The 24,717-nt window shown below is 35.6% G+C and overlaps 1 long non-coding RNA gene across 2 annotated transcripts in view; it reads left to right on the top strand.

The window, feature by feature from the left end:
- Positions 1-24,717, top strand: part of LOC143679358 (uncharacterized) — a 196,254-nt gene that overhangs the window by 28,064 nt on the left and 143,473 nt on the right. The gene's annotated exons all lie outside the window — the stretch shown is intronic.

Raw genomic sequence — 24,717 nt, 5'->3', positions numbered from 1 at the left:
ATTCTACAGTTGAGAAGAAAGCAACATACATGTAAATACTGTGTGGATAATGATAGATTCTGTGTTAAGCAGCCTAAAAGAGGACCCTAAATGACCCTCACGTGCTGGTGTTCATGTCCTTGTGTGGTCTCCTCTCACTTTGAGGCAAGATTGGACTGTATGGCCAATAGACGACTTCTGTGAGTAGGTTTAAAGGGTAGTATACCTTTACCTAAATGTCTTTTTTTGGATACTTGTACTGGGAGAAGCCAATTGCCTTGTCATGGAGATATTCAAGCTGGTATGGGGAAATGCATGCAAATAGGAACCATCTTGCAAAGAATGATCTTTCAGGTAAGTGGCTGAACCACTTGGAAGCAAATCCTCCATCTCCACATTCAGATGATTCCAGGCCTCCAACTTACATCTTCCATTTGAAGCCCCAAACATGAAAGAAGAGGCAAAGACATTCCTGTTGAGTCCTGTACAAATTCCTGACTCACAGACTTTGTGAAAGATAATAAAAGTGTATTATCATTTTGAGTCATTAAATTTTAGGTATTTTGTTATGCAGCAACTATAGTATTAGAGGGTGATGAGATCAAAGAGAAAGAGCTCAGTGTTACATACCATGGACAAGGAAGGCTTCCAACCTAGATTTGTGTAATAATGCCAGAGGGGAAAAATGAGAGTCACTAACTTAGTTCAAGTATAATACACTTAACAAATAATTGACTTTTATCCCAATAAGACTAGAATCCTCATATAAGTATACATCTGTATAACTAAGACTACTAGAGAACATGTCTGTTCACTCATAAAATCTGATGGGACATAGTTTTTCTGTTCAACAGACTTTCTTTGCTGGCAAAACTGATTTTTCTCAAGGTAGCATTTTGTGTATCCCAGACAGTGCATAATAATTGGTGTAGGGGACTAAAAATGACTGTAAATTCTAAATAAATTCTAAAACTCTCTTTCTATGGAGACTGAGGGTCTATTTCCCCTTCCCTTGAATTGGGGTTGGACTGTGATTGCTGTGACTAACAAATATGTTAAAAGAAATGATAGGCTTAGCCTTCAAGAAGACAGGCAGATTGATCCTTGGTTTCTTGGAAGCCATCTACTATATAAGGCTATTAATATCCTCATCCCATCTTGTTCAGAGAAATGCAAGGCAGAAGAGAGATGCTGAAGGATGAAACCTCATATGGAGTTGAGGAGGACAGAGGCACCAGACATTGGAGACACGGGTGTCATGTTTGATACCCAGCCTATGCAACCACATGAGATCCCAAACTGGAACTCCACAGCTTACCTTGGCCAACCCACAGTACTGTGAGAGATAATAGTGAATTAAATTGGTTTGCTATGCTGCAATAGTTAATGGAAGCAACTGGTCATAACAATTGTGGGATTTTTATTCCACTCTCTCAGGGATTGGTCTAAGCCAATCATGAGATCTTAATTATCCTCCAACAGTGACTGGGCTTTGTGACTTGATTCAAGGCAATAGGATGCAAGGGGAAGATTCTCACAGGGACCTCAAAGTTTGTTTGTGCCTTTCCTTTTTCCTTTCATTCTTTTTTCCTTTTCTTTCTTTCTTTCTTTCCTTCCTTCCTTCCTTCCTTCCTTCCTTCCTTCCTTCCTTCCTTCCTTCCTTTCTCTCTCTCTCTCTCTCTCTCTCTCTCTCTCTCTCTCTCTCTCTCTCACACACACACACACACACACACACACAAAGCTTTTAAAAAAAATTTGTGGGGGGTGCACAGGTAGTTCAGTGGTAGAATTCTCTCCTGTCATGCGGGAGACCCAGGTTTGATTCCTGGCCCATGCACTTCCCAAACAAACAAACAAGCAAATAAACAAATGAAAAACCAAAACAAACAAAAATTCGACAAATGATGCTGCAATAAGGGGATACAAACAAGGAGGAATGAAATGTGACCCCCGCCACACAGCATACAAAAAAAAAAGTTTGTGGGGGTGCAAGGATAGTTTAGTGGTAGAGTTCTCACCTGCCATGAGGAAGACCCAGTTCAATTCCCAGTCTGTGCACGTCCCCAAAATAAACAAAGAGCAAAATGAAGGAAAAAACAAATAAATAGCAAAAAGATTCAACAAATGGTGCTGCAATAACGCGATATTCTCATGGGAAAAGAATGAAACGTGACCCCTCTACAGCATACAAAAAATAAATTGTCATTGCTCCCATGTTTAGAGAATTATCAGAGCTTATGTCGCTAATAGTTCCAACAGCCTTCTTGCAATCGTGAGTGTACGTTACCTACATGCTCATAATATCTAGTGAAAGGATGGAGATTTGTTGGGAAATTGATGGCTTTCTGAGTCACAGAATTAACAATTGAACCAGTAACTTTGGAAATAAAGTAAGCAATAAATGTCCTTCTGAGTTAAGCCAGTTTTAATTTCAGAGTCTTTTACTTGTAGTTAAATGTTGCAGAAAAAATATATATATATAATAAATATTAAGACAGTACTATAAAATTAAGTGTTGCTTTTTGGTCTTTATGGGAAAATAACTTGAAAATAACTTGTTCAAAACACAGTGCGATGAGGATGACAACATAATATGATTTAAAAGAAACAATTTGAAATCTCTTATGATAATTAAAAATCATTGACAATTTATAAATTTAATCATACATAATTCATGAAGTCTCTATTTTGAGCCAGGCTTTCATTTGTTTACTGGATACCCAGAACAGAAGAAGAAGAGAGAAAAAAAAATGCCTATTTTGTAACATCCTAGCTAGTGATATGCACAATATGGAAAATATTTATAAATAAGATATACACTAATACATTAAGAGCAAAATTCAGCAACAAAATCAATTTCCTTAGAAAATTAAAAGAAGATCAAAAATCATCTTTAAAATAGCTCAGAGTTATATGATTTCAGTTATATAATTTTAGATTAACTTATAGTTGCTCATATAGGGAACCTCATTTCTTTATTAGTCTTGCATCAGAAACTTGATAGAGTATTAATGCCATTTCAAATTTTGTATCATTATGCAATTCAGTGTTTGTATACACATGGTGACAACTTGATGCATATCTGTAAATATGGAATGCAACAAAGCACATGCTATGATTAAGGATAGCATTGAATTATGTTTATCAAAATAATTTATTCAAATCACCACTAAATATATGATGTAGAATATATCCATGAGCACATTGTTCATTTATAAAAAGCCCCAAGAATAATAAACATAGAAATAAAAATTGACATAAAAACATTAAGCTTAATAACACAAGAATGAATTAGACAATGGCCATTAATCCTTTAATTGGATATTAAATATGAGAATATTAGCTTATTATTAGTAGTAGTCACATTAGTAATTAATATCCATTTTCTAATGTCATTTACTATGATACTAAAATAGATTGAATTTTTTTAACTTTTCAGAAGTCATCAATTACAGACACTCATAATAGCAAAAGTGAGAATATTAAAATGCAAAATAATTCATATGTGTTATTCTCACCCTGGACTGAATTTAGAGAAAATTCATTTAGCTTATTAACTGCTCTGTAAGAGTAACTCCCTTGGTTTCTCTTTTGGAATGAGAACGTTGCCTAAACTGCCAGAAAATTCTGGTTGCAACATTTTTCTCACTGACATGCTCATCCAAATTTCTTTCTTTGCCCAAACTTTTCTTGGTGAGAGAAAAAAGAGCCACTATAACTGGGCATCTAATACCGAGTCACAGACCCAGCTGTCTGCTTTGGGATTAACGCATGACAGAAGGAGGCCAGAGGAGGTTGGGGCTTTTTTGTTTGTTTGTTTGTTTGCAGAATTACATAATTTTATTAGAAATTAGTGTTTGCTTCCATGAACTAAGCCCCCCCCCCAAAAAAAAAATGTTACAGTTACATGATAAAGGAAAACTCCTTTTATACCAGGACCTATGCCATCCTGGCACGCCTTGGTCAAGATACTAAATTCAATAAAACTCAGGACTGGTATGTTGAGAGTACATTTCCAGTTTTTTCAGAAACTGACAGGAAGTTTTGACCTTCACCCTTGTTTTGTATTTGGGCTGCTTTGAGTTGGGAAACTCAGGACAGCCAAGAGCTGCTTTATCAACCACTCCCCAACCTTAAAGTCACACAGTCTGATTAAAAAAGCTAAGATAAAGTCAGCACGCAGTTTACTCCAAGCCTTCTTCTCTTAATGATAGTTCCTTTGCTAAGAAAATCTTTCACCCATCCCCTAGCCGGTAATCTCCTATTTGTCCTTCTAGACCCATCTCATAAATCATTTCTATCAGGCTTTCACTAATTCTTAGCAGAATTAACTGTTCACTTTACTGATCTTCCACAGCCCTTTGCTCCACCTCTCTCCTGTGCTATATTCATTGTTTTCTCTGCTTAACTTCCACGCCCATGCTCTGCAATGGAATATGTTGTTTGTCTAATTTAAACCTATGGATCTTTCTGCTTTCCACCAAACAGATGAATCTCCGTTGACTCTCACTTGCCCCCAGTAATGACATGACACTTATTTTACAGAGAAATTAGATGTTATCAGATATCAGATCAGATAGATATCTAAATTTTCTGATACCAGATAAACAACTCTACAACCACACCCGCAATCACAACTATTCCCTGTCTTTTGTAAAACCAGGGAAGAGTCCTTTCACCTCTATAAATTCAATCTGTTTACCTGCACTTTGAATTCATCCCTTCATCCTTCTCAGGAACCCTATTGCTTAATTCTTTTTTCTCTTTGTGAATTTAAATATGTCTTAACTTAATCATTCTTATCATCATTTAAATACACTCTTTCATAGACACTATTCGTGCCAATCAATATATTAGTATACCCAACGCATATATTTTTGTAAGCACATCATTTGACCTCTGAAGAATACTCAGTATAGTTCAATAATGTTTTCTTTCTATGGAATGATTTCCTTTCCATGGCTTCTAGGACACCACACTCTCTTTATTCATCTCCTGTCTATTTGACAAAAGCATATTGATCTCTAGTGCGGGCTTCTCCTTTCATATGTTACATTAAATATTAGACCGACCCAAGTTCTCAATAGACACTTCTCAATATATACTCTTCTCTGGCAATTTCATCCATATCCTCTAAACTGTCTATAAAATTTCTTCAGGTGTAGTCTTTGAGATAACTAATTGGCTTTTTGTAATTTCCGCTTTCATATTTTAAAACTACCATAAACCAACACATCCAAAAAGTAGCTAAAAGTCTTCCTTTTTTTGCTGTCCATCCAAACATGGTTTTTCTCTATTTATTTTTACATTAATTAATAGAACCACTTTCCATCCAGTTGTAACTAGTTAACTTTGATCTCGACCTGTCTCTCAATAGATTCATATTCTAATCTTTGGTTTTACCTGACAAATATCTTTTGATTTCATTCATTTACTTCCATGTCACTGCCATCATTGTAGTTTAATCTACCTCATGCCCATCTGAACTTCTCCAATAGCTTCTTTTTTTAAAACTTTTTAAATTGTAAAATATAACATATATACACAGAAAAGAAAGAAAAAAAAATGATTGTTTTAAAAGTACATTTAACAAGTAATTAAAGAGCAAATTTCAGAGTATGCTATAAGCTACTATTCTACTATTTCAAATTTTTCCTTCTAGTCATTTCAAAACACTGGAAATATCAATATAGTGATTCAAGTAGTCATACTCATTTGTCAAATCCTATTTTCTCTATTTAACTCCTCCTTATTCTCAGAACCTTCTTGCAATCTATAGGGCTCTTTGGGCAAAGTCCACTCTAACTTTTTCATGTTGATAAGGGATATTAATAATAAGGGATAGAGACTTGTAATTAATTGATAATCTTGGATAAGCTGTTCCTTCAGGATTTCAGAATTTATCTGGCCTAGGAAACTTCTGGAGGTTATAGGTAGGCTTCAGGTAAATAAACTTAGTGCATGAAACTTTTATAAAATCTTAGTTAGAGCTCTAGGTATTAACAGTAATGATGTCGGTTGGGGTTTGGCAAACCATAGGAATTAGCACTGTCTCACTGAATTTTGCATAAAACTCCAGAATGGCCTCTCAACCCTATTTGAACTCTCTTAACCACTGATAACTTATTATCTTACACTTCTTTCTCCCCTTTTGATTAGGAAGGCATTACTGATCCCAGAGTGTAAGAATCACAAACTCATTCCTGGAAGTCATGTCCCATATTGAAAGGGAGACTTTCATATTATGTCCCATGTTGGGGGAATGGTAATGATTTTCCTTGCAGAGTTGCATTTACAAAGAGAAAGGCAACATCTGAGCAACAAAAGAGATTTCCTAGAAACAGCTCTTAGTCCTCATTATAGTTAGTCTTGGATTTTTCACTACAGAAAAAGTTTCATAAGGCCAAGCCTTAAAATCAAAGCCTTCACCTCTTTTCTTGGGACTCCCCAGTGGTTGAGATGGTACCAGGGATTTCCCAGATGAGATCATTTAATAGTTCATTTTCTTTTTCTTTAGTCCCTCAAGGGACTCTACCAATACTCTTAATTATCAAATCACCATAATCTGAAATGTATCTAGATGTGAAAGTTTGAAGCTATTATGTACCCTAGAAAAGCCATGTCATTTAATTCCCATTCAATATTGCTAGGTAGGATCTTTCTTATTGTTTCCATGGAGATGTTACCACCAATTGTGAGTGTAACTTTTGATTAGATGATTTCCACAGAGATGTGTCTCCACCCATTCAAGGTGAAGTTGCTTACAGATCCCTTTAAGATGGAACCACTTTGGAAAAAAGTTTTAGAGCCACCACAGTCAACAGAGCCTATGCAGTCAGAGAAAATTGGAGATGCATAAAGAAAACATCCCCACAGAAGTCATTGAAGAATCCCAAAAATATGCTAGCAGATATTGCCATGTGCCTTTCCAGCTGAGAGAGAAACCCCAAACATCATCAACCTCCGTGAACCAAGGTATTTTTACCTGGATACCTTATTTGGACATTTTTATAGCTTTGCCTTAATTTGGACATTTTCATGGCCTTAGAACTGTAAACTTGCAACTTAAGAAATTCACCTTTTTAAAAGCCATTCTGTTTCTGGTATATTGTATTCTGGCAGATTACAAACTAAAACAGATTTGGTACCAGACAAGTGGGGTATTGTGATTTGCAAATACAAAACATATTGGAAGATCTTTTTAAATGGATAAGGGGAACATTTGGGCAGAGCTGTGAGAAGCTTGATAGAGAATATCTAGAATGCGTTGACAAGACTGTTGGTAGAAATATGGATACTAAAGATACTTCTGATAAGGTCTTAGACAGAAATGATGCATGTGTTATTGCAAACGGAAGGAAGGTGATCCCTGTTTTAAAGTGCAAAGAATATGGTAAAATTGACTGGCTTTTCCCAAAAAAGAAAAGTCTAGGACCAGATGGCTACACATGTGAATTCTACCAAGCATTCAAGAAAGAATTAGTACCAATATGCTCAAACTCTTCATAAAATTTGAAGAGGAGGGAAGGCTACCTAACTCATTCTATGAAGCCAACATCACCCATACCAAAGCCAGACAAATATACTTCAAGAAAACAAAATTACAGATCAATCTGTCTAATGAATATAGATGCAAAAATCCTCAACAAAATTCTCACAAATCGAATCCAGCAGCACATTAAAAGAATTATACACTATGACCAAGTGGGATTTATTCCATGCATACAAGAATGGTTCAACATAAGAAAATCAATTAATGTAATACACCATATCGAGAAATCAAAGCAGAAAAACCACATGACCATCTCTATTGATGCAGAAAAGACATTTGACAAACTTCATTGATTTCAATGAAGTCAAAACACTTCAAAGGATAGGAATAGAAGGGAACTTCATCAACATGATAAAGGGAATATATGAAAAACCCACAGCTAACATCATCCTCAATGAGGAAAGACTGAAAGCTTTCCCCCTAAGATCAGGAACAAGACAAGGATGTCCACTGTTACCATTGTTATTCAACATGGTGTTGGAATTTCTAGCCAGAGAAATTAGACAAGAAAAAGAAATGGAAGGCATCAAAATTGGAAAAGAAGAAGGAAAACTCTCACTGTTTGCAGATACTATCATGTCATAGTTTTCATTATGTCAAACCCCCCAAAAATCCAGAGCAAAACTGCTAGAGCTAATAAATGAGCACAGCAAAGTGGCAGACTACAAGATTAACACTCAAAATCTATAGTGTTTCTATACATTAGTAATGAGTAATCTGTGGGGGAATTTAAAAAAATTGTTTACAATTGCAACCAAAGGAATAAAATATTTAGGAATAAGTTTAGCTAATGATACAAAAGACCTAAATAAGGAGAGCTACAAGAAATTGCTGAAAGAAATCATAGAGAACTTAAATAAATGGAAGGGCATACCATGTTCATGGATTATAAGATTAACTATAGTTAAGATGTCAATTCTACCTAAATTGATTTATAGATTCAATGCAATAACAATTAAAATAGTGAAGACTTACTCTGCAAAAGTAAAAAAATCAATAACCAAATTTATTTGGAAGGGCAGGGAGCCCTGAATAGCTAAAAATATCTTGAGAAAGAAAAATGACATCAGAAGTCTTACACTACTTGAATTTAAGGTGTATTACAAAGCTACAGTGGTCAAAACAGCATGTTACTGGCATAAAGATAGATATACTACCAATGCAATTGAATAGAGTGTCAAGATATTGTTGGTAGTTCGAAGTGTATTGTTTGTTTTCTTAAATTAAAAAAAAAATTGACTTGCTTTGACTGACTTTGTATAGAAGACAGATTTTAAAAGCCATAAGCATGGATATTTAGCAGAAGATATTTCCAAATTAAATGTGGAAAGTACAGCCTGGCTTCTCCTTGCAGTTTATAGTGAAATGTGACAGGAAAGAGATAAGTTGAGACCTGAACATTCTTAGGTATAAGGAAATTAGAAATTGATGGTCTAGAAAATCTGGGCTTCCAGAAAAGGAAACCTCAAAGAATAGTGATCCACATGTAGATATAACCAAACCTGGAAACAGTCAGCCATTTCAGAAAAAGCCAGGATTAGAGATGGAGTTATCCAAGAAGGATTTGTGGAAGTTCTTTTGTCTGATGGGCGTGATCATAGTGTACTGAATAGAAAAATGACAAGAATGTTGTAAGATCTGTATAAACAGAACCACTGCCAGTCTGGACTAAAAGGGACAAATAGGAGGAAAAATAACTTCAGAGGTAGAAGTGTGGAAGCTCAAAAGACCTTAGGCCAGGAGAGTGGACCTGCCCAATTACTTGGAGAGGGTATGTTTGTCTTAAAGGCAGAGCATGGGCATTCCACCTCCTTGCTCAGGAAGAGTTGTGTCTCTTCAGGCCTTGGAAAAGGTGAAGCACATTCCTTGGGGATTGGGGAGAGCCTGGCTGCCACCCCATTGTTCTGGAGAGGTTGAGCATGTGCCCCTGAGATGGCAGAAGGCCTGGGTGCAGCCCAATTATTGGAGAGAGTGGAACCAAGAAAAAAAGGTGATTTCCACAATGTCCCTCAAGGTTGCATTTGGAGAGAGCTGGGCTGCTGCATAGGCCCTTGAAAAGTGTAGGGCTGCTGCTTTCTGCAGTCTTTGAGATAAATGACTCTCAGGCTTTGAAATCTAATTGTGTTTGCCCTGCAGGTTTCCAGAACTGTTTGGGTACAGTGACTGCTGTGTTCTTTCCAATTTCTCCCTATGAAAATGGCAATATGCATCCTATGACTGTCCCTCCTTTGTATATTGACAGCAGGTAACTGAATTTTATAGGTCCAGACCCAGGGGAGAATTTTGCCTCAGGACAGTCCATGTCTATAGCTGAATTTGTTGAGATTTTATACTGTTTTAACTTTGTATTGTATGTATATTTTTTATTGAAGTGGTTTGAGCTTTGTGATATTGTGATGGAATGGATATTTTTACATTTAGAAATAACAAGCCTTTTTTGGGTCCAAAGGATAGAAGATGCTGGTTTGAAGCTATTATGTACCCTCAGAAAAATCATGTCCTTTAATTTTCATTCAGTATTACTGGGTGGAATCTTTCTGATTGTTTCCATGGTGATGTGACCCACCCAATAGTGGGTGGTAACTTTTGATTAGGTGGTTTCTATGGAGATGTGCTTTACCCATTCAAGGTGGGGTTGATTACTGGAACCTTTTAAGAGGGAATCACTTTGGAAAAAAATCTTTGGAGTCACCGGAGCCAACAGAGCCTACACAGCCAGAGAACATTGGAGATGCATAAAGAAAACATTGCTAGGGAAGCTATTGAAGAACCTGGAGAGAAAGCTAGCAGACATCACTGTGTGCCTTTCCAGCTAAGAGAGAAACCCCAAACCTCATTGGCCTTCTTGAACCAAGGTATCTTACTCTAGATGCCTTAATTTGAACATTTTCATGGCCTTAGAACTGTAAATCTGCAACATAAATTCCCCCTTTTAAAAGCCATTCTGTTTCTGGTATATTAAATTCTGGAAGCTTACAAACTAAAACACTAGGCATTAATTAACTATAGAATCACAGGGCCCTGTTCCCATTCTGGGCTCCATGAGCTTTGGGTTGTTTCAATAAACTATCCAGTCAGGCTGATTTAGATTGTGTATTATAAAAAATGTAGATTCTCAACACAATAAACCTTTTTTGCCTTTGTCCTCATACAGTAGGTGAAGCTGTACAATATCATCTTTCTTTTAAACTTTTTTATTGTATAGTATAACATATATACAAAGCAAAGAAATAAGAAAGCAATAGCTTTCAAAGCACTCTTCAAAAAGTGGTACAGGACAGATCCCAGAATTTGTCATGGGCTACCATATGATCCTCTCCTATTTTTCCTTCTAGCTGCTCCAGAATATAGGAGGCTAGAAGGCTTAAATACTTTTTTTATCATCACAATTGACTTTTTTTTCCTTTTTTTTGTGAACAACAACATATGTACAAAAAAGTTATACATTTCCAAACACAGCACCACAAGTTGTAGAGCATATTTCAGACTTTGACATGAGTTACAATTTCACAATTTTAGGTTTTTACTTCTAGCTGCTCTAAAATATTGGAGACTAAAAGAGGTATCAATTTAATGATTCAGTATTTATATTCATTCCTTAAGTGCTATCTTCTATGTATAATTCTACCATCACCTTTGATCTTTCTATACCTTTCCTTGGGGTTGTTTGGGCTATGGCAATTCTAAAATTTTGATATTGAAAGGGTCTGTCACTAATATGGGATGGGAGATTGAACTATACTATCTGATGTTCTGGAGAGGTTGGACTAGGTTTCCAGACTTATCTGGACCAGGGACCCATCTGGAGGTTGTAGGTTTCTGGCAAGTTACTCTAGTGCCTGGAACCCTTGTGGAATCTTATAAATTGTGCTAGGTGTTCTTTAGGATTGGCTGGAATGGTCCTGGTTGGGGGGTTGGCAGGTACATTATCATTTTTTATGCTGTATTCTGATTTACCTTAGTCCCAGCCAGATTGGCCTCATTTTTTATCTGTAGTTGAAACCTGATCTCTTTTTTTGTTACTTAACTGTTATTTTATGCAGTAATGCTAACTTTCAGGGCTACAGAACTCCATTTCTAAATATTCGGCATCACAGAGGTTCTCAAAGTGCCAGAGAAGTACCAGTTTACACACATATAGTTGAGTGTCTCAGAATCTAGTAATACATTTCCAATCTCAGACTATATGTGGCTGCTCTAAAAGCTTACAATCTCGACTCCAATTTTCTTTTCTTTTTTTTATACTGTGTGGCAGAGTCACATTTCATTATTTTTCCATGTGAGTATCCCGTTATTGCAGTACCATTTTTTGAATTTTTGCTTGTTTGTTTTGTTTGTTTGTTTCTTGGGGAAGTGCATGGACTGAGAATAGAACCTGTGTCTCCTTCATGGCAGGCAAGAATTCTACCACGGAACTACCCTTGCACCAATTTTCTTATAAATGAGCTCCAATTTTCTTATGTGTTTTCTGAAAGAGACCATAGCATATAAATTCTTTTGTTTTTTGTTTATTCTGAGCAACACATTGTCCCCAAAGTTCATGCAGTTCACTTTATGCCTCACAGCATCTTCCTTTTTGTAGCTGCATAATCTTCCATTATATATATGAAGTTTGTCTTTCAGCTTCTCAGTCTTTGTACCCTTTGGCTTCTCCATTCTTTGGCCATCATTGATAATATCCAAAATAAAAATGTCTTACAGTGTCCTCACTTGGTTGTACAATCAGCAACACTCTTAATTTTAAACAGTTTTCATTGGTCTAAAGACATGAATAATTGATAAACACAGCCTCACCCAATCTCAAATCAAAACTTCCCCTAATCTTTTGTTCCTCCTGCCCCAATAATCTACTCCTGGTATTGCAGTGGTACTGTTGATGTCTTCCTGTTAATTATTGGCCATAGCATGCAATTTTAATTTTCTGCCCAGACTGCTCTAGTATTGACTTTCTGCACAAGATCAAGACAAAGGCTTTTGAAGTTGCTCATGCAAGAACTTATGTATAACTGTAGAGTGAATCAGTAGGTTATGTGGCACTATAGAACCCTTTTCACTCATATTCACCTTCAATGTGTCGATGTTATTTATAACTCCATTCATTAACTGCCATCACCTCTATCCATTCCTTTACATTTGAGTTCAACCTCATTGGGTAAACTTTCCCCAATTTCTAGCTTCTGTTTATTTCTAAGTCCTCTATATTCTACAGTGTAAACATCTGAGATTACCTTTATCAGAGTCATAATAGTGAAATCATACAGTGACAAGCCTTTTGTTTCTGATTTATTTCATGCAACATTATGTCTTCCAGGTTCACCCAGGTTGTAATATGTTTCAGGACTTCAGTTCATCTTACTTTTGCATAATATTTCATCATACATATATACCACATTTTGTTTATCCACTCATCTGTTGTTGGCAGTTGGAATGTTTCCATCTCTTGGCAATTGTGAATACTGTTACTATGAACATCATTGTTCAAATGTCTGTTCAGGTCTTCTGGGTATATACCCAGTATTGGTATTGTTGGGTCGTAGAGAAACTCAACATTTAGTTTTTTGAGAAATAGCTAAACTCTTTACCACAGTGGCTGTACGTTCTCACCAACAATGAATAAGTGTTCCAACTTCTCCACATCCTTTCCAAAATTTGTAGACTTCTGTTTGTTCAATAGTCAGCCATTCTTATAGGTGTGAGGTGATATCATATTGTTGTTTGATTTGCATTTCCCATAAGGTTATTGAAGATGACCATTTCTTAATGTGCTTTTTAGTCATATGTATTTGCTCTTTGGAAATTTGTCTTTTTATATCTTTTCCCATTTTATAATTGGGTTTTTATATCTTTTCCCATTTTATAATTGGGTTGTTTGCTCTTTTGCTATTGAGTTGCATAATTTCTTTATGTACACAGGAAATCAAACCTTTATCTGATATATGGTTTCCAAATATTTTCTCCTATCAAGTTGGCTGTCTCTTCACCTTTTTGACAAAGTCCGTTGAGGCACAAAAGCTTTTGATTTTAAGGAATTACCATTTATCTATTTTTTTCTTTTGTTGCTTGTGCTTTGGGTGTAAAATTTAAGAAGCCACCTCCTATTAGTATGTCTTGATGCTTCCCTGTATTTTTTTCTAGGAGTTTTATGGTAGTGGCTCTTATATTTAGGTCTTTGATCCATTTTTAATTAATTTTTGTATAAGGTGTATACTGATTTGAAACTTTTCTGTATCTCAGAAAAGCCATGTTCTTTAATCCTGATCCAATATTGTTGGACAGGATTTTTTTTTTTTCATTCAGTTGTTTCCATAGAGATGTGACCCATCCAGTTGTGGGTGGGAACATTTGATTAGGTGGTTTCCATGTAGATGTATCCCCTCAACTCAAGGTGTGTCTTAATCTACCTATTGGAGTCCTTTTAGAGGGTGCCATTTTGGAAAAAGCTTTAGGGCCAACACAAGACCCAGATATTTGGAGATGTAGAAAGAAAATGAACATGGCAAAATTATTTGAAACAAGAAACCAAAGGACCAGCAGATGCCAGCCAGATGCCTTCCTAGCTGACAGAGATGTTTCAGAACCATCAGCCTGGAACAAATTTTATAGCCTTAGAATTGTAACCTTGTAACTGAATAAATTCCTTTTATAAAAGCCATTCCATTTCTGTACATTGTATTCTGACAGCTTTAACAGACTAATACAGGGAGTAAGGTGGGGATCCTCTTTCATTCTTTTGGTTATTGATTTCCAGTTCTCCCATGCCTATTTGTTGGAAAGACTACTATGCAAGTTTAGTGGATTTGGGGGCCTTATTGAAGATCAATTGACCATAGATTTGGTGGTCTATTTTCACACTCTCGATTCAATTCCATTGGTCAATACTTCTATCTTTGTACCAGTACCATGTTGCTTTGACTATTGTGGGTTAATAGTAAGCTTTAAAATCAAGAAGAGTTAGTCCTCCCACTTTGCTCTTCTTTTTGAGGCTATCTTTAGCTATTCAAGGTCTTGCTCCCTACCAAATAAGTTTGATAACTGGTGTTACCAAGTCTACAAAGTAGGTTGTTGGAAGTTTTATTGGAATTGCATTTTATTGGAATTGCAATTTGGGTAGAATTGACATCTTAATGACATTCAGCCTTCCTATTGAGCATGGAGCGTGTTTCTATCTATTTAGATGTTTGATTTCTCTTAGCAATATTTTGTAGTTTTCCATTAACAGGTCCTTGACATCCCTGGATAAGCTTATTCCTAGATATTTGATTCTTTTGGTTGCTATTTTGAATGGATTTTTCCCTTACTTATCTTCTCAAGTAGGTCATTACCTGTTTATACAAATATTAGTGATATTTGTACATTAATCTTGTATGTCACTATTTTGCTGAATTTGTTTATTAGCCCAAGGAGCTTTGCTGTAGATTTCTCAGGATTTTACAAGTATAGGATCATGTCATTTGCAAAGAATGAAAGTTTAACATCTTCCTTTCTTATTTGGATTCCTTTTATTTCTTTCTCCTGCCTAATTGCTCTAGGAATGAGAAAGGACTTCTAGTACAATGAATAATAGTGGTGGCAATGAATAATATAATATTATTATTATTATTGAATAATAGTTGTGGCAATGGCTATCCTTGCCTCATTCCAATATTAGGAGGAATTCTTTCAATCTATCACCATTAAATATGATGCTACCTAAAGGTTTTTCATATATGCTTTTTATGATATTGAGGAAATTTCCTCCAATTCCTACCTTTTGAAGTGTATCAAAAAAAGGATGCTGAATTTTTTCATGCTTTTTGGCATTAATTTATATGATCATGTGATTTTTTTCTCTTTTAATTTGTTAATGTACTGTATTATGCTGATTGTTTTACTTATGTTGAACCAGCTTTGCATTCCTGCTATAACCCCCTCTGGGTCATGTTATATAATTGTTTTAATGTATGGTTAGATTTGATTTTCTAGTATTTTGTTGAGAATTTTTGCATGTATGTTCATTAGGGAGATTGGCCAGTAGTTTTCATTCTTGTAGTGCCATGATCCCATTTTGGTATTAGAGTGATTTTTCCTCAATTTTTTGAGAACAGTTTGAGCAAGACTAGTGTTAGTTCTTTTTGGAATGTTTAATAACATTCCCTTGTGCAGCTATCTGGCTTTTGTATGAAGGTTTTTGATGACTGATTGAATTTCTTTACTTGTGTTCGGTTTTTTGAGGTCTTTTATTTCATCTTGAGTCAGTGTAGGTAGTTTGTGTGTTTCTAGGACTTTGTACATTTCATTTAAGTTTTCTAGTTTGCCGGTGTATAGTTGTTCATAGCATCTTCTTATATTCTTTAAAATTTCTTCAGGATTACTGATAACAACTGCCCTCTCATTTCTGATTTTATTTGCACTTTCTTTCTTTTTTTCATTGTCAATCTTGCCAAGGGTTCAACAATTTTATTGATTTTCTCAAAGAACCAACTTTTGGTTTTGTTGATTCTTTCTATTATGTTCTGCAGTTCATTTCTTCTTTAATCTTTGTTATTTCTCTTTATCTTTTTGCTTTGGGGCTAGTTTGCTTCTCTCTCTAATTTTTCCAGGTGGACAGTTATATTCTCTATTTTTGCTCATTCCTCTTTTTTAATATAGGTATGTAGGGTAATATATTTCCCTCTCAGCACTGCCTTTGTCATATCCATTTAAGTTCTGATAAATTATTCTCATTTTCATTCATTTCATATATTTAGTGAATTTTCAAGTAATTTCTCCTTTGACCCACTGATCATTTAAGATGTGTTGTTTAATCTCCATATATTTATGAAGTTCTGGTTCTTTGGTGATTGCTAATTTCCAGCTTTATTCCATTGTGGTCAGAAAAAGTGCTTTGAATAATTTCACTCATTAATTTTATAAAGACCTGTTTATCTATCCTGGAGAATGTTCCAAAAGCACTGGAGAACAATGTATATCCTGGTGTTGGAGGTGTAATGGTCAATATGTCTATTAGGTCTAATCCATTTATCACGATGTTTAAGTTCTCTATTTTCTTGGTGATCCTTTGTCTGGTTGTTCTATCTATAAAGAAGAGTGATGTATTGAAATCTCTCACTCTTATGGTTATAATGTCTATTTTAGTTCCATCCAGTTTTTCCAATGTTTTCCTCAAGTACTTATGAGTTCCTTCATTGGGAGCATAAACACTTATGACTGTTATTTCTCTCTGGGGAATTGTTGCTTTTATTAAAATTGTGGTGTTCATTCTTTGTCTCTTATGATATCTTTACATTTAAAGTCTAATTTATCTGATATTAGTACAGCTACTCCTGCTTTCTTTTGGTTATTGCTTGCACAGAACATCTTTTTCCATCTTTTCACTTTCAATCTATTTGTATCTTTGGGTCTAAGATGTGTCTCTTGTAACCAGCAAATACATGGGTTTTATTTTTAAATCCATTCTGCCAATCTCTATCTTTTAATTGGTGATTTTAGTCCATTGACGTTTAAAGTTATTACTATAAAAGCAGTTCTTGAATCTATGCTCTAATCTTTTAGTTTTTGTTTGCTGGATCTATATATTTTTCTTCTCTCTTTTATCCTTTAAATAGCCCTTACTGATCATCTTCAATTCTGTGCTCTCCTCCAGACTTCATTCTCCAGTCTTTTTCTTTCAGCCAACAGAACTTCCTTTAGTATTTCTTGTAGGGCAGGTTTCTTGTTGATTCATCATCTCAGTCTTTGTGTGTCCTTAAAGATTTTTCTCTCCCTCAAATTTGAAGGACAACTTGGCTGGATAAACAATTCTTGGTTGGAAGTCTTTCTTGTTCAGAATCTTAAATATATCATACAACTGCCTTCTCACCTCCATGATGCCTGCTGAGTAGTCTGAACTCAGTATTATGTGATTTCCCTTGTATGTAGTAGATCGCTTTTCTCATGCTGCTTTCAAGACTTTCTGCTTCCCTTTAACATTTGACAGTCTGATTAGTATGTGTCTTGGAGTAGTCCTATTTGGACTTACTCTATTTGGAGTATTTTGGGCCTTTTTGATTTGCATATTTACATCTTTTATAAAGGTTGAGAATTTTCTCCAGTTATCTCTTCAACTAACCTTCTCACCCCATTACTCTTCTCTCCTTCTGGGATACTGATGATTCCTGTATTTGTGCACTTTTTGTTTTCTAGCATTTCCCTGGGATCCAGGTCCATTTTTTTTCCATGTTTCTTGTCATTTGTTCTTTTGTGTGCACTAGTTCAATTATTCTGTCTTCTAGATCACTTGTTCTTCCTTTTGCTTCTTCAGGTCTGTTACTGTGTGTCTCTATTTCTAATTTGGTCTACAGTATCTTTCTTCTCTGTGAGATCTGCTATTTTTCTATTTAATCTTTTGAATTCTTCTTTATCTATTCTAGTGCCTTCTTGATAACCTTTATTACTTTATAAATATCCTATAGTAGGTGTTCCATATTCCAAATCCTCTTCAGTGCTTTGATTTCATCAGTTAGCTGGGCCATTTCTGCCTGGATCTTTATGCACTTTATTATTTTCTATTGTTTTCCAAGATTTGATTATCTCTAAGGTTATTTTGCATATTGGTTTCCTTTACTCTTCTACAATCTTGTATTTACTTGGTTTCACATTGAAGGTCCCCTTTTGTACTTGGTTTGTCTGTAGTTCTCCATCAAACCAAGCCCCAGATCATATGTAGGAGTTATAATCCTGCTTGAGGATTTATTAAAAGCTAGGTGAACTGGTGGTTCAGTGGCAGGACCTGGCCTATCACATGGGACACCCTGATTAGATTCTTGACCCATTCACAAAAACAAATGAACAAATAAATAAAATACTTGAGGGTCTATTAAAAACTAGGCTGAAAAGGGTGAACAGGTGGTTCAGCAGTAGTGAGTCTACCTGCCATTTGGGAAACTTGGGTTCACTCCCAGTCCCTGCCCAGAAAAAAGAAAAGAAAAAATAGAAGTACTTGAGGATCTGTTAAAAAATAGGCAGCTTATTTCTGGGTTTCAGCTCCCTCGTTCCCCCAAAAAGCAAAAAAACATGAAACTAGGCAGAAAGGGTGTACCATGGTTCAGCTGTAGAAAGCACATCTGTCATGCAGGAGACCCAGGGTCATCTCTTGGCCTACACACACACAAACACACACACACACACACACACACACACACACACACACAGAAAAGAAAGATGGTGATATGTGATTCAGCTGGCCTCCTCAGCCCACCTTTCATTCTGTGCACACCCAAGATCCCTGGGCTTCCATGAGTACATGGAAGTGGGACTGGGTCTCCATGAACCACTCATGCCAGCCAGTTGTCAGATCATCTCCACTCTGTGATCTCCCTTCTTCCTGGGGGAGGATCCCCAGTCTCTGCCCAAACTAGGCATCCTCTTTGGGGCATTCCCACCACCCAGAGGTGGTGGAGTAAGTACCAGTGATCCTGTGCATAAGAGAAGCAAATCCGTCTCCCTCTGGCCTCCCCATAGGAAGCCCCAGCTGCAGAGCTATGAGGTGCCACCTCCCAAGCCTGCTGCAGTAGCAGAGGTGAGGTATAGGAGTGCGTTAAGGCCTCCAGGACCTGCACTCCCCATGCACCACCCATCCCTGCTGGGCTAGCAACTGAGCACACTCACCCTGGTTTTCTCCATCCCAGTCTCTCTGGTTCAATTACAGTCCTATTTGCTTTTTTTTTTCTTTCTTTCTTTTTTTTTTTCACATAGGCAGGCACCAGGAAACGAACCCAGATCTCTGGGATGGCAGGTGAGAACTCTGCCACTGAGCCACTATTGCCTGCCCCTATTTGTTTATTTTTCATTATTTTGTAAAAGTTTCACAGAGCTTTGGTGCAGTTAGCCCATTCTACTCTACCATCTTCCTGGATGTCCCTTTAATTACTTCTGAAGTGGTCTTTCTTTCATATTCTCTCCTGATTCAGACACAATGATTTTTTTCAATGTAATCTGATCATGTTAGTCCCTGTCTAAAATCTTCTCGCTTTCTATGACCCAAAAGAAAACTCTGAGTCTATATCCTGGTATATTCTGCCTTATTTCATTGGTTGTATTCTGATCTCTCCAGCCTCATATTGAACCACTCTCACCCAATTTGTCCAGACTCCAGTCTCACACTGGCCTTGTTCTGCTCATTAAAGTGCCATGTCTCTTCCTACCACATGCTGTTTCTTTTACTTCAAACATACTTCTTCTGCCTTTTCATTCAATAAATTCTCACTCATCCCCAACAAATGTCATCTCAATTGCTTCCCCTCATGCAAACCTTGGCTGAACCAGATTACAAAGTCTCCTTAGCAGTATATCTCTTTTGTTCATGACTTCTAACCTTTAACATTGTACAATTTTTCTGTGTTCATTTAATTTATGCACATTTCTTCCACTATACCCTGAACTGCATAAAGGAATGGATTATAGCTATCTTTTCTCTCCATTAAGTATCAGGATTTGAAATGAAACAGAAACAGTTCTCAATAACTATCTGTTGAATGAATAGTATTATTCTGAGATGTTTAATTTATATTTCTTCTTTTTTGCCTCCCTTAAGGTTGGAAATGAAGAAATTATTCATCTTTTTATTCTCAGTGCCTTAATCACATCTTCAAATCTGTTATTTAAAAATCCGTCTTTTTCCTGAATAGAGTAAGTTTGAAATGTGAAGGAAAAATATGTTAGAAAGGGTTAGAATTATCATAAAACATTCCAGAAAATATCAATTATTAATTGATACATCGAAATAACATGATATTTGTAATGATTCCTTTTTTCTCCTTTGTTTTTGTAAATTACACTTTGATTTATTTTCCATTGCTATTTAATTTCCAAAGTAATTTAAATAATATACATAGAGCTGGCTGTATAAAAGAAGGAATTATCACACTGAAAGTTTGTCAATTTCTGTTATCAGACTCTTGTAAGTTACTTATTTACAAATTGGCAAATGGTAGAGAAGCAACATTGCCTTGTACCCTCCAGAATTTATTAAGACCCAATCTCTATTAAAAGCATTATAAAGATATGAGGAATTAATTTATCCAACTCTTACTTTTTAATCCCTCTCTTTGAACATAACAAAAGAGATAATGCCTTTGTAAGCTTAATGATATAAACTATGAAACAATTATGATTCCATAGTAAATTTTAATTTAATACCTGATCTATAAAACAAACTCATATAAATACTGCATCATTTTCAAGACTAATAATCTACCAGATGAGTGCATATTAGTATCATGAGACTTGATGTTCTACTTGAGCTAAAAATGTTTATTGCTAGAATTGAGGATCAGAGTGTCCAAGTTTTCTCAGATATTTGTAAATAATGTTGAGAAAATATTTTGACAGTCTGGACTGAAATGTGTTAATTCCTAATCAAATACTGTTGCATGATTTAAAATATTATTTTCACTGTTTTATGTTGCTATTATTCATTTTCCCAAATGTTGTCCTTATTGTAAGTGGAGAATGAATCAACGGCATCCCTGTAGTTTGTCTCAGAAAGATAAAAAAAAACGTTCCCAATTTGGTGTTCCCCAAGTGGGCATTAGTCAGGCAGAGTTAATGTAGCCATCGATCACTTCAGCTCTCCTCTGTGAGCAGGGCGCAGAGGTGCCCCAGCTGACTCAGCTCGGATAGTTTGTTATCCGTAAGGCAGGTTGCAGCACCTTCCTTGTGGGATGAGCACAGAGATCAGAACTACCATGTCACCTCTAGACAGGATTTTTGCGGAATAAATCTTATTTCAGATGGTGCCACATGGAATATTGTTAATTCAACATTCAATTTGTGGATAAAAATGTAGACCTTTTAGCTGATATTTTAGAGCATCAAACTCCAAAATAGATTTAGTCATTGCTGTTATCAAAGGGAAGAAATAGGGAAAATATCCAACCATTCTAATCTGTCTATGACAGAAATAACTAATCCAGCAAGGCAGAAAGAAAACCAGAGCATAACCATGAGTTGCGGAAAATATCTTGGGCCACATTACAAAGATAAGAATATAAATAAGGGAAAATTGATTAATAATTTTAGGTATAAGGTGGTTAACATGTCCCATATATTAGAACCACTGGTCATTTATTAATTACTAAAACACTCACTTCAAAATATACGTCAGTTTGAAGCTATTATGTACCCCAGAAAAGCCATGTTCTTTAATCCTCATTCAATATTGCTGAGTGGAACTTTCTGATTGTTTCCATGGAGATGTGACCCACCCATTCAAAGTGGGGTCATTTACTGGAGCCCTTTAAGAGGGAATCGTTTTGGAAAAAGCTTCAGAGCCCACACAGCCAGAGACCTTTTGAGATGAAGAAGGAAAACACCCCTAGGGGAGCACCATGAACCAAGAAGCTGGGAGAGAAAGCTAGTAGATGTCACCATGCGCCCTCCCCACTACCTTCTTGAACCAAGGTATCTTTCCCTGCATGCCTTAATTTGGACATTCTTATAATGTTGCCTTAATTTGGACATTTTCATGGCCTTAGAACTGTAAACTCGCAACTTAATAAATTTCCCTTTTTAAAGGCCAATATATGTGTGTGTATGTATATATATATATGCATGCCTATTAAAGTTAAATGAAACATTTGATTTATCCATCATTTTTCTACATTTTCCAAAGTTTGAGAATTTCAGTGCACGTGGGGAAAAAGTTGAGAATAAGGTTGAATACATATAATGATATATACTATTATATTCTCATCCCCTATGTCCACTCCACCTCTATGTGAAATATACCATTTATCTTTTTGAAGTATTAATTTTTGAGTGTAGGACTTTTTTCTTTTCCTTTCTGTAGATTCCATCATTTTGAATAACATGGAGATCCAGGCACACACCATATCTGGCATGTCAGAATGATTGTTTCTAGAGAACTGTCAGTTTAGATGAACTTTCTTATGTCAAGACTTGAAGTAGAGTATTTAATTCAAGGACTGCTTTTCTGAAATTGACAGTATGACATAAGATTACTTTGATGGATGTGAGATATATACTTGGAATTTGAATGAATACTTAGAATCTGGATATAAATCTTAACAAATACCATATTTCTAAAAACAAACAAACAAATAAATAAAACATTGTTCTACAGTATGTGAATTTTGAAATGGTTTAAATTGGCATTTTCTTATAGACAATAGAGATTATTCATTCCTTTAGTCTATATTAAAAGCAACATAGAAATCTATGTTCTATATTGTATTGTTATTATTATTCATTGTTCCAAAATATATTTTAAACAAAGCAGGCAATTTTAGACTTATTTTAAATATCTTTTAAAACTTTATATAATTTTGATATAATATATAATTTTGAAAACTCTATATGCCTCCTTATTTCTGGGTGTTTTTTTCCATACAGGATATGATATAAGACAGAACTAAATGCTAAATTCAAAGAAGACTCAAACCCAGAATAGCTTTAGAAGATGTTGGGCAACAGGAATAAAAGTGGGATTTTTTCATCCAAAAATATTTTTCCCTTGTGCAAAAGTTTAAGCATTTTTTAAAAAGATACATATAACCTCAATTGAAGAACTGACCATTACCTCTCAGAGCATTGAAATAGAACATGTGGTAGCCAAATTGCAAGTACATGTCTCTAAGACATAATAATTTAGTCTTGCAGCATATGTTTATGTTGTATATGATTTGTAATGATATACCACGTTGGAAAAACTAACAAAAAAAATTAAAGAAAAATAGTAAAATATCCCACAGAGCATTTCCCAAGAGTAAAATAAGTGAAAAATATAAATAAAGTGTCCACATGACATTAGGGACATCATTTCCATGATGACAAATTAATATTTTTAAAGTTTCTTAATTTAGCATTTTCAAAAAAAATAGGTGAAACATAAATGTATAGATTAACAAATTACTGTAACAAAAGTCCAGATAACTATTACCCATGTCAAGAAAATAAATGTTGCCAGCACTCAGATCCCCCATGTGCTTTTCTTTATTGGCTGGGGGTGGGTGGGGGCGGAAGGGGTGAAGGGGGGTGTCGAAATTTACATAACATAAAATTAACCATTTTAAAGCGAACAATTCAATGGCATTCGGTACATTCACAATGGTGTGTGAGCCCTACTCTATCTGGTTTCAAAACATGTACCATACCTTAAAAGTATACATCTACAAACAGTAATTCCCCGTTTGCTCCCCCTCATAGTCCCTGATGACCACCCACATGCTTTCTGGCTCCATGTTTTTACCTATTCTGACTATTTCCCATAACTGGAATTATATTATATGTGACCCTTTGTGTCAGTCTACTTTCACTTGGACTGTGTTCATGGTTCATACACGCTGCAACATGTATTGGAACTTCAGGCCTTCATGGCTGAATAATAGTCCGTTATACACAGATGCCAAAATTTGTTTAACCATTCATCCTCTGGTGGACATTTGGGTTGTTTCCACCTTTGGGCTATTGGGAATAGTACACACACACACACACACACACACGCACACACACATTTGAGTATCTATATTCTATTCTAGGAGTAGAATTGATGGATTATATGGCAATTCTATATGAAACTTTTCAAGAAATTGCCAACGGTTTTCCAAAATGGCTGTATCATTTTATATTCCCACAAGTGATGTCCGAGTGTTCCAGTTTCTCTGCTTCCTTGCCGATTTAAGGAAGCAGATTTGTTCCGATTTGTTCTTTTCCTTTTCTTTTTTTTATTATTAAGTACCATCTCAGTAGGTGTGATGCAGTATCTCATTGTGGTTTCATGGCTCATTTCTCTAATGACGAACGAATCATGTATTTCTTGGCCATTAGTATATCTTCTTTGGAAGAAAAGTCTATACAGATCCTTTGCCCATTTTTATCATTTGTCTTTTTGTTGTTGCATTGTAAGAATACTTTATATGTTGTGGATAGAGACCTTTATCTGATATATGCTATGCAAATGTTGTATCTTATTCTGTAGGCTGCTTTTTCACTTTCTTGATAATGCTCTTTGATGTACATAGGTATTACATTTTGAGAAATTCCAATGAATCTACTTTTTCCTTCGTTGCAAATGCTTTTTGCGTCTTGCCTAAGAGTTCATTACCAAATCCAATACAGCACCTGAGAAGGCCCTCTCATTCTTTTTCCTCTAATCATAGCCTTCCACAAGGGTAACAATTATCTTTCCAACAACATAGATAAGTTTTGCT

Source organism: Tamandua tetradactyla, chromosome 4 (genome assembly GCF_023851605.1).
Source record: "Tamandua tetradactyla isolate mTamTet1 chromosome 4, mTamTet1.pri, whole genome shotgun sequence".
NCBI lineage: Eukaryota > Metazoa > Chordata > Mammalia > Pilosa > Myrmecophagidae > Tamandua > Tamandua tetradactyla.
The sequence above is the reverse complement of the archived record's forward strand: the minus strand, read 5'-3'. Positions and strand labels throughout refer to the sequence as shown.